Here is a 9,932-nt window from a genome sequence, read left to right as displayed (position 1 = left end):
AACACATATAGAAGAGTAGAATATCCCTACCTCAAGAAGAGAAGATGAGCCAAGCAAGAGATTAACTCCAAAGATGACGAAACCAACTTCTACTCGAATGAAAATGGAGATCTTGAAGAGCTCAATCTTTTTATCAAAGGAATGAGTGTGAGGAGATCACTAGATCTAGGTCAAAATTTAGAGAGAGAGAGAGAGTATTTTAAAGAGAGAGGCTTTCAACTTAGGGTTTTGGAAAGTTTTAGAGAGGGAAAGGACAGAAAAAGTGGTTTAAAAAGTCACTTTCGTGATCTGATATACGCACAGTCCGCTCGAGCGGGAAGTTTGACGCTTGAGCGTCAGATACATAAATTAGACCTGCTCGAGCGCAATAAAGGCCGCTCGAGCGCCAAGACACAACAGCAAGGCACTACTCGCTTGAGCGCAATGAGACCCGCTCGAGCGTAGAATACACTCGCCTAGTATTTTACGGACTTCAAACAGTCGCTCGAGTGCCAGAGGGGCCGCTCGAGCTTCGACCCGCTTGAGCATAAGAAACTCCGCTCAAGCGTGAAAAACACTTCTGCAGTATTTTTGCAGACGCACAAAGTACTGAATGATTGTAAACCCCGCTTGAATGTAAGAAGGCCCGCTCGAGCGAAAGACCAAAATTCAAGGCGACAAGGTTCTAGACCAAGTAACAACCAACTTGTTCTAAACACACCCAAAACATTCAAAAACCCAAATTCAAAGGGTAAAAAGAGAAAAAGACATAAACAACAACATTAAACCACAAGACTCGAGTTCGGAATGCCATAAAAGCCGGGTCAAAAACCTGGATCGCTATAACTACTGTATGTGTGGCGTCACACCTATGTATATAAAGTTTTTGGACTTACTATCTCATGTATGTCTACACAACTCAATGGACTACACATTTTCTATATTTGCTTCCGCAGCCTCTTACATTTTATGATATTCAGGTCAGAGGCCTTTGGTAATCCAAGGATTATTGGCCGGTTACGACGTTAAACCTATAGGAGCGGGTTTGGGTCATGACAAAAAGGAATAGAGAAAGTATGTTTCGAAAAGCCCTACTATAGGTATATATATGTATATATAGGTAGTTTGGATATTTTGCACTAGTATATTTTTATGGACAAAATACTTTAGAGTAGACTTTTGAACAAATAAAATCCAAATTTGAATTTATGGAATGAATGCCCTTATTTCAATATTAACTTACATGACTGGCCTTGAGTTATTCTCTTGAGTTATTCAAAACCCTAGGTGAATTTTTTGAACTTAATAACCATTTATACATAATTAGGAGTGTTTGGGGAAAATGGTTAAAAGTTGGCTTTTAGCTTTTAACCAAGCTTTTTAGCTTTTTTGGAAAGTGATTTGGGAAGTTGGTAAAAAACTATTTTTTCTCTTTTTGGGTTAATATTTATTTATAAAGTCACATCAAAATAAATAGTAATTTCACACTTTGTGTTTTGCAAACCTCCTAAATAGTGTTCCAGCTTTTGTAGCTATCTCAAGCTGCGTTTTTGGCTGCAAACTGCAGCTTTTATTTGGGTTTCTAAAAGACCACATAGTGGTAATCTCTAATAGAATTTTAGATACAATTTTATATACAAAAATAAAGTTGAGAGAAAGTTTCATCAAATTGAAGTTTCAAAGCCCCAAAAGAATTTTTATGGCCTGAACTTTCTATTTTAACCTAATTGTTCGTGACGAAATTCCATCGATCTCTATCACATTTAACGATTAAATATTCAAATCAAATTTCGATAATTTTATTGTCTTCTTCTATTAAATTGGAGATATTCTACAATTAAATTTTAGTATAGCATTGTCAAACCTTCAAGCCATTGCCTTATAAAATTGTCATTTTCTTCGTGCTATGTGGAAAAGATTTTGCCGTTCGATTAAAGAATAAATTGTTAAGCTCTCAAGTCAAGTTCCTTTGTTATTAGGGTGCTCGGGCCATGAGTCTAAAATTACATTTTCTTTGGTCAAAGGTCCAGGCGCAGAAATAGTTTGTCCAGGATGCCTCTATTTACACCACCTTTCATCTCAAAGCACACCATTAATTAGTTTATTTTTTATTGCAATATTAACCTAATGTGAAATGACCACAAAGGACAATGGTCTATGATACACACCTTACGTAAAATTACCATAAAGGACAATAATGAATACAATACACACCTCTCTTCTCAAACATTACTTACGTATCTTCTCTCTCAAGAATCCAAAAATCCTGAAACAAAAACCAAAAACCCTTAAAGAAACAACCAAAAATATACGTATTATTGAAGATTTTGATTGGACTGAATGATGGATGCATCTAGCAATAGTGGTTTGGAACAATGGAGCAAGGAAAATGTTAGTTTTTCATTTATTTATTTATTTCGTTTTCATGTACTTGCTGAGTGGTAAACCGTTTGTATTTGTTCGGATACCCAGATTTGAGCAATGCACTCATGTTCAACTATCTACAACCGAACAAGTTCTAATTGTTCAATTTTCTAGTGTCCAGCATAGTCCACATGTTCAGTTAATAAGTTCCGAACTTATAGCATTTGTTCGGTTTTCAACAATCAAACTTTTGAATTTAGCTCAACTATGTGTTTCGAAACACTTATAACAATTTTTTTTTTGGGTTTTTCCAAAACTGTGCATCCATGGAATGCAATAATGTTGGATTTGATTCCCTTGTTGACTACACAAGTCAATTTATTACTAAAGAGGTAGTCTCATGTCGAAAATTAGTATTTTTTTTTTCTTTTTCGCATGTTTAATGACTTTGGCTGTGTTACATGGACTCGCCGGTTTAGGGCAGAGTACCCGTGTCGACATGACACGACACGACACAGGTGCAGGTGTGAGATATGTGTCGGATTCGACATGATTTTCTCGGACACGGCTGACATGAGAGGAGAAAGAAGGAGGGTGAGAAACTTATAGTCGACCAATGGTAGTCGAAGGTCGCAAGCCTTTGTAGTTGGATTGGAGGTCGCAAGCCTCTGCTCTGTCATCGCAAGCCTTTCGTCAGAGGTCGCAAGCCTTCCGCCGAAGAACTGACAGAGATGAGAAAATGAACTGAGAGAGACATGATAGAGAGAGATGAGATGAGAAGTTTTCAAATTTGAGAGAAAGATTGTAAATAGAGTCCGTAGGGATATGTTCCTGCTTCACATGGCTCGAGATAGTTGGACTTGGACAGTGTGTATAAATTATAATTATGATAAGAGGGAATGGACATATACATAATATATATATGATTATAGTTATTCATATTTAAAAATTAGATAAAGTTATGTTAGAAATCTTAAATATTTTTTATTAAAATTCTTACATGAGTATGTGACCTACACACACGTGGATTTGTGTGGGTCCCACACTTATTTATGTAAGAGTTTTGGTAGAAAATTTGATAAATTATCTGGAGTCTATAACATTTTTCAATTATATATATTTTTTACATATATTTAAAAGATGATTAGTTAATAATTAAATATTTTTTAATTATCAACCAATCATCTTCCTCATATATCACTAGATTTAGAAAATAAATCAAATTTTTTTATTTTTTTATTAAATCTTTTATTTCTTATTTCTATGATATTTTTGACCTACAAAATAAGATAATGTGAATAAAAAATAAAATATTAATTAAAAATTTCTATTCATGCATAAAATTATATATGAAAATTTTGTGGTAATATCATTATTATAAATAAATGCATAATAGGTTTTTATTTTGAAGTGAATGGAACACTTGTTAAGGAATAATAAGGATAAAAGAAATATGTTAATTCTGAAAAAATTATTATTAAATTTAATATTTTTTTAATTTAATACACTTTTTATATTTTTGAAACTATATTTTTTTTACACTTTTTCAATATTAGCAAGTGCCATGGGAACATTAATATTTATCTAATAAAATTATGCATAAAATTTTTATTTATAGCATTACTAATCTATTAAGTATTTTTAATATATTTTATTTTTTAATTTTATGTTGTGATTTTTTTAAAAGAAAAAAAGGAAAATTTTATTTAAAAAGAGTTATGCTAGGAACCCAAATATTCTATTAAACCTCTTGCATGGGTGTGGGACCCACACACATGTGGATTTGTGTGAATCTCACCCCATGTGAGAGGTTTGGTCAAATATTTAGTAGAATATTTAGGATACATAGCATTACTCATTTAAAAATGATGGTCTTATGAGGTCTGCACGTGACTCGGTATAATTGGGAAGTGTGTATAATCATAATAGATGGGTATACCGGTAATGTGTGTACATTTTATTTTTTGATATTATCTTTATTTTGTGTCTTCTTCAATATAATTCAATGGTAATAAAGTAAAATTATTATATATATAGAAAATAAATACAATAATATTTTTTGTTTAGGGTTGATTTGAGAATATCAAAAATCAGTCAAAAAGTTATAAATAAAATCAAAAAATTAAACTAAAAAATGAACTCGTATTTCTTTTTTTTTCTTTATTTTTTTATATATTTTTTGATAAAAAATTAAAAAGTTATTTCAAACATACAAATTTTGTTACCTTATATTTTAACTAAAAAATTTAAAAATTGTTGAAATAGTTTATTCTCAAGCCAATATTACTTTTTGCTTATTTTTGGGGAAAAAAAAATAATCTTGTCACCATTTTTAATTTATTCTTTTAAAAAATATCAATATTAAACAATATCCCAAGAACATTTAATATGTAATTTTTTGACCATTTATAAATAAATAAGATTAACATATTTTATATATTATAAAAATATATTTAAAAAAGTTCAAAAAATTTATACCATTTTATATGAAAGTAAATACAACAAAAATATATCATATTCTCAAATTTACTAACATTTTAACCTTACTTTGGTAATGATAGTAAATAAAAATAATATGCAAATAATAAATTTATTCATAATATTTGACATTACCTATTAAGCATAAATTTATAATTAATTTTGGTCTCTTATGCTTATTCTTTATTTTTTCAAAATTGTAATTGTGTATAATTTTTTTAAGAAAGCGAAATTATTCTTATCATATTCTCTTATGCTTATTTTTAGTTTTTCTATCCTTTCTATATTCGGCATAAAATTTTGTCCTCCATATCTAATTTGTATTAATACAAATTTTACTAATTATTTTAATATTATCCTATTTATTACAATTTTAACTTAAAAAACTCATTTCCGTTGAGGCAAATACTCTATTATAGAGGTATTGTCTAGTTTATATTAAATAGCTTGGCAATTCAAATTGAAAAAACTAAATCAGTAATCATTATAATTAATGAGCAATGTTATATAAGCAAATATATATATATATATATATATATATATATATATAATTTTTATATATAATAATATAGTTCATTGTGGACCTTTGATTTTAAAATAAAACACCATTAAAAATGAATTTCTTTACAATACTAATAGTATTGTTATATCATTCTTATGAATGAATTTGTTTATAGTTTTTTTTTTTAAGATGAGAATTTTTTTTTTTATAATTTAATAAAGATTTAACAATCACTTTACCCAATGATTTCGTAAAGATATTGTATGATAGAAATAGACACCATACCATGCATCCTAAATTATTTATTTGTAATAATTTTATTATTTAGGACTCATTAGGGAATATGCAATTTTAATAATTTCTTAACTTTTTATAAAAAATATATACACCTTTTTAAATGTGTAGAATAATAAAATTGAGTAAACAAGTTAGGAAATTAAATACAAAAAAATAAATAAATAAATAGAATTGGTTCCTCTAAATTGGAGATAATCAATTGAAGTAATATATATGTACTGAACTAGCCAAAAAAAAAAAAAAAGAATACATACGTAGTAGAAAATTATAATTATCTATTGTAATTCGATATGATATTCTCTTTATATTTGTAAATAATTTTCATTGGTTAATAAAAAATATTGAGTTAATTAGGTTTATAAATTTAATTTTATCTAAGCTATTTTTATGTAATAATGTAAGTAAAACTTGTGCTCCCTTCATTTTAAATTGTTGGTATAATTATAAAAATAAAAATAAAAAAATCCATAATTTATGCCTTTCAACAAAATAAATCTTAACTTTTGAATTTTGTCAATTTAAACTATAATTTTTTGATTTGTTTTCAATATAAACCGTTAGACTACTTCCATTTAAGTAAAATCGATGAAAAATAATCTTTTAATCATTAAAATCAATGTAGGTATACACAAAATAGTTAAAATATATATAAATTTTCATGATTTAATAACTAAACTACCTATTTTTCTATCAATTTTACTTAACAAAAATATGCAGCCCATTACAAAGAAAACAATTACAAAATAATTAGTATTGAAAATGAATAAATTATAAAATATATAATTATCTATGAGGTGAAGATTAATTATTATTTTATAATTATTTTCTAAATAGGAAGATGTGATTTACTTGGTAAAAAAATTACTATGCCAAATATTGTTCAAATTACCTAGAGAAATTCTTGAGTATTGAAATAAAAATTCCAAAATGTATTGAAAATACATTTCAAAAAAAAAAGTTAAAAACAAAACAAAAAGATTTGTGTTCCATGAAAACCATTACGAAGAAAACGATTAGTTAAACAAAATTTTGTTAGTTTGTCGTTAATCTCACTTAGTAATTACTAGCACCGATTTGTGTCCTCTTTTATGTTAATTACACTTACAAGTCTAATTTCTCACACGAGTTAGTAATACCGATTTGTGTCCCCCTTTATGTTAATTGCACTTTCTCACACTAGTTACTAACACCGATTTGTGTTCTCCTTTATGTTAATCCCACATACAAGTGTAATTTGTCACACTAGTTACTAACACCGATTTGTGTTCTCCTTTATGTTCATTACACTTATAAGTCTAATTTCTCACACTAGTTACTAACACCGATCTGTGTCCTCATTTATGTTAATTGCACTTATAAAACAGTAACTCATTGTGTACTCAATTTTACTCTCTTCTCTGAAGTCTAATATCTCTCACAAGTTATTGTTAACGAGGGCCTGTTTATTTAGAGAGAAGAGAGGACTTTTGGATAATATCACTAACAATGCACACATTAACAATCCTACTCAACTTAACTCTAAAAACAATCTATATGTATTCTCTTTTTGTTAATCACACTTATAACATAATAATCATACGTGTAGCCTTTTTTCTAGAAACATGCCAAATTAACTACCTGAACTATTTATTTGAATATCATAGTCTATTGGATTGGAAGTCTAATCTCTCTTACTTCCTACAGAATGGCCAGTTGGAAGTCTAATCTCTCTCACTGACTATAGGATCCGTTTGTTTTTGGTTATAGGAAATGAGATTGGATTAGGATGGATGTGGGGTTCACTAATACTGTGCTTGTTTGCAAAATTGGAAAGAAAATTCACAATACCTTGGGACTATGATAGGCCTCCATGGATGGGATTAGTAGTCTCCCATGAGAGATGATATTAGAAAAACAATTCCTTGGGATTCGAGGGAGATTTACTATTTTACCCTCTATTATCCTACTTAATTTACTTACTCTACTTGATTGGTATGGTATTTTCTAAGAAAGATTTTTTTTTTTTAATTATTCCACATTTTTTTACTACACCATTCTTTCTATCAAAATAATTCAATATAAAAATAATTTTTAATATAAAAATATAATAGTATAATTATAGCGATTCCGGGTTGTTCCCCTTGTTGTACAGTGATCCGGACTTGGTTCCGTGGATATTAGCAGTTGTTTATATCTTGTTCACATCCTTTCGTACTTTGTATTTGAGTTATAGGATGTGTTGGGCATGTTCTGAACAGGTAGGTTGAGTTTTGGTCTCAAGTGTAGTTGCCCAGGTTTTTGGTGTTACGCTCGAGCGGGCATTCTTGAGCTCAAGCGGAATTTACACACTCCTAATATCTCGTGTCCCTGCAAAACTTCTGCAGGTGTGTTTTTCACGCTCGAGCGGGTATGTTGGCGCTCGAGCGGGTAGTGCTTTCTCTGTGAAAGTTCTGGGAGGAAGAAATCTACGCTCGAGCGGATGTATTTTATTCTTGTGTCTTGGAGCTCGAGTGGGCCTTCTTGCGCTCGAGCGTGTCCAGATTTTTGTGTTTTACGCTCGAGCGTTCTATTCTCCGCTCGAGCGGAAGGGTCGTATATCAGTGGGTAGCTGGGCATTTTTGAATCACTTTTTACATTCACTCTCTCTCTCTCTTACTTTCTAAAAACACTTTTCAGAGCCTCTCTCTCTAGGATTTTCCTTCTCTCTAGGGTTTGATCTAGTTAGAGTGTTCTCTTATCCTTCGGCCTTTGTAAAAAGTGTGTTGATCATCGAGGGCTTTGTTTTGATCTGAAAAGTTTGGAGTTTGGAACACTTTGGTTTTGGCCTCCTTCTCCATTTGAGCTCTAACTTCGAGGTAGGGATATCCTACTCCTCCTTATGAGTTTTGTCTTTAAATTTTAACATATTGATATATTGGGGATTGTTGGGTAATTTTGAGAAAGTTTGGGTCCTTGTGTAATTTTACAAAAGATGGGGTTTTATTTATATAAGCCTATATGCATGTTTAGCATGGAGAAATGAGATAAATGTTGGGTTATTGATAGAAACGGAACCTTAGGGTTGTTTTGTTAATTATGGGAAATGCCCTAATTACATTGATGAATTAATTTGTAAAATTAATTTTGAGAAATGAAAAGTTGGATTGAAAATGTTGAAATTGGGAACATATGGGATTAAAGGGTGTAGTTGGATCATTTATTACTCACCTAGTTGAAATGTTAATATTTTATCTATTTGGTGCATTTATTTTCTGTTTAGAAATAACTGCTTTGGGCTATCGGTGGAGGATAATCTTGATTGTTGTAGACAATGCATGATGATTAGGCAAACTAAAACTAATTGATTGAGTATGCTATCGAATGTAGCGGTTGGAATAATACATTAATTTTATGTATTGATTGATTATGTATATGATCTATGTTTATATACATTGTGTGTGGGAGGAGATAGGGGATGTACTCCACGGTTCAGGGGAAGATAGGGGATGGACCTCTAAACCGGATTTTGTGTGACATTGATGTAGCACTACAATGTGTATCAAGTGTGGATTATGGAAGTGTTTGAATTGATTTGATATAGCACTTAAATGTATATCGTTATCAATTGTGAAGTATAGAAGTGTTTCTATGTATTATTGATACAGCACCAAAATGTGTATCCATCATGAATTTCGAAATTGTTTAAAGATGAGTCTTAATCTCATTAAGTTTGTAACGCCCTCAAAAAAATAACATTAAACCCACCAAATAAGACATTCATTGACATATGAAATAACCACATTCTTCTATTCATCAGAGTTTCATTACAAAAGTATTACATGTTAACAACAAAAGCAAAATGCCCTACGGGCTTACAGCTTTCCAAGTTAACACTTGGTTACAACAAAAGAGTGCTAACTCATCTACACATTAAGCCCTCGGCTTAAATATACATGTAATACATCAAAAAGGAACTAAAACAACAACAATCTGCTCGCCTCTAGCCTCCCAAGCTATGACCTTGGAGGTGGCATGCTACCTGTACCTGAAAATGATATTCCTATATAGGGTGAGCCACAGCCCAGTAGAAATACACTAAACCAACCATGAACAATGACTAAAAGATTAGCAATTGATAGATGGCCAACACTGATACATCCACATAAATCACATTTTTATGTCATACGACTTATGAGCCCAAGTTACTTTTCATTTTCCCTTTTTCAACAGATAAGCATATTAGCTCTATCATTATCCCAACAGATATGTATAAAAACTATATCCCACGTTCACAGATAAGCATATGAGCTATATCCACATTCTCAACAGATATGTATAACAACAATATCCCACA

This window comes from Camellia sinensis, chromosome 7, assembly GCF_055761805.1.
Source record: "Camellia sinensis isolate YWXY chromosome 7, ASM5576180v1, whole genome shotgun sequence".
NCBI classification, from domain to species: Eukaryota; Viridiplantae; Streptophyta; class Magnoliopsida; order Ericales; family Theaceae; genus Camellia; species Camellia sinensis.
This window is presented reverse-complemented; position numbering follows the sequence as displayed.